Source organism: Lithobates pipiens, unplaced genomic scaffold, assembly GCF_037356315.1.
Source record: "Lithobates pipiens isolate NorthernLeopardFrog02 unplaced genomic scaffold, aLitPip1_a1.2 Scaffold_8, whole genome shotgun sequence".
In the NCBI taxonomy this organism is placed as follows: Eukaryota; Metazoa; Chordata; class Amphibia; order Anura; family Ranidae; genus Lithobates; species Lithobates pipiens.
Window position 1 is genome coordinate 611,958,727 of NW_027507903.1, and position 2,643 is coordinate 611,961,369.

Here is a 2,643-nt window from a genome sequence, read left to right on the forward strand (position 1 = left end):
TCTATATTCCTAATTACCCTTAATCTCCCCTGGTCAGTTTATCTTATGCTTTGCCTACAGGAGCTAACAGTACACTGATATTATGGCTCCTCTATGCCCCACCTTTGAAAATAAGGGACTTGCTTATCCAAATGCTCCCTTATTGGCCTTTCTGAGCTTGCCGCCCATAGACCATAGTACAAAAGCCATGCAGTAAATGGGTCTATGAATCTCAAACCCATGGGATTCGCCATGAACTCATGGTAGCACCAAACCAAATCCTCATCAATATTCTAGAGGTACATAGAATTGCCTGCATGTGAAAAAAAAATTCCCTACATATGGTAAAAAAGGTTAAAAAATAAATGTGCAAAATTTTGTTCTACAACTTGTTTAATTATAAGTAATTTCATGGTGTTTTTATAATATGGGTATATCAGTGTGCATGTCTGCAAGCAGAGCAATAACAAGTGGCTTTTCTTAAGGCCCAATGCCATGAAATTAAAAAAAAAACACAATACTCATCTTTTTTCAGCTATAACCCAAATAAATGTATCACAAAATGTCCTAGGTTTTCTGGGTTGAATGACACCAAGCATTGAAGATTGAGGACATACTGTGAGTGCAGGGTGTCATTGACCTTCCCCCTTAAAGGTATCACCACAGCATGCTAAAATTACATGGTAACACTGTGTAGAGTGGTCCTCTTCCTCTTTGGATCTTCCCATGGCAGTGGGTTTTTCTGAATGATGTATCATTCAGAACTGCCCACCACAAGGAGAAGACTTCGCTCTTCCTGAAGAGTTTCATCAGGAAGCTCCACCAAAGTGTATACCCAGCACTGGTCTTATTGTCGGAACTTGAAGCTCAAATAAACTGGGACCATGCATCAAGCATCTGGGTAGTCCACAGTTGAGGCCACAGTTCAGTTATCAGAAACAAAAAACGAAACAAAAACAGGGTAGAAGAGCACAGGCAGAAAAAAGTGTCTTGAAAAGGGGCACAACTCAATTCTACTGAAAAAAATGCATAAATAAATGGGAAACAAGGTCAAAAAGGAAAATTTGACAGTACAAATGACAATAAAAACCTACCACAATTTGTGTTTAAAACTTTTTTTGTTGCATACATTTTCAATTATAAGTAAAGCCATGCTGCAATACCAAGACACCACTTTGAAACCTAGTCCCTGACTCTAGACTAACAGAGCTCCTTACCTGGGATATATAAAGAAATGAATAAACTGAGGTCATTTATGACTTGGAGATAATCTCTTCTTCCTTAATGGTGCAAGGACAAACTAGGAGCTTAGCATTGCTCAATGACTGCACTGATGTATACATAACTAGCTTTATAGTCGGGTGCACTTTGGCAGGGCAGTTTACAGAAAACACAATACACGCTTACCAGCTAGCCAGTGAAAGCAAGAAAAGAAACAAAGTTGACAATGTAGGTGAAAGTAATGAAGCTAATACATGACGCAAACCTACATAGAAAGCAGGCTCTATAATGGGTTATGTCCTCAGAGGGCATCAGGACCTCCTCGCTACTGCTGGTGATCCCTCTAGTGATAACTATATACTTTATCTACATACGGGAATCAGTACCGCAATTCTCCTGCTTATGATCCCTCCAGTGATATATGAAGATATATATAGCAGAATCAAAGCCTTCTTATAGCGTTAACTAAAGACCTATATAGGAGAATCAGAGCCTCCTTCTAGTGATCTCTCTAGTGATAACTAAAGATCTATATTGAGGAATCAGGACCACCTTCCTCCTGCTGGTGATCCCTCTAGTGATAACTAAAGATCTATATAGGGGAATTAGAACTTCTTTCCTCATGCTGGTAATCGATCTAGTGAATAGGGGTAAGCCAAATTTACCTAGGTTTGATTGGAACAGGGTTGACCGAGCAATAGAAAAGTTTAGATACTGAATCCAAAACCAACTGATATCAATGGGAGCCATTTCTGTACAATCAACAATAGCGATTTTCTAGGCTTTGAGGCTAGGGATTGTCAAATATATGGCATCGGCAGCTAGGTGTTGACATGGGGGACACATACTAATGCAAACTGAATTTAAAAAAAATCAATGCAGCTGGGAACAACAATTTTAACAATGCTTAAAGTGAGATAGGGGCAGGAGGGGCAATTGGGCCCTTACATGAAACAACACACTACGGCATAATAAGTCATTAACATAGGGTAAAAAAATAATGGTCACCTCCTCAGCTCCTGGAGTGATGTCTATCCTCCCCATGGTTGTTTCCCACCCAATGAACAGCAATTGTCTATGCCTCAACACCATCATATTACCTATTTAAGGGTAAGAGTGCTAGGACTAAGGTTTTTGTTCCTCCTCTTCCCAGTGTAATTAATTACCATTAATTACTAATCTATATTATGATATATTTTAGGCACTTCCAATAAACAGCTCCTGATGAGTGGACCATCTTCCACGAAACGCGTCAAGCCTATATGCAAGCCTGTTTACTTGCTGCCATGCCACAGCATTATTATATTTATCATGGTGCTTAATATTTGAGTCATTAACCCTATTCTGGTTTTATTTATCTATTTAGTTGTTGGGGGTAGTGTTTGTTATTATTAGTGATCAGGTGCTACATTATTTACTATGCTACTATTTATTAATGTGATA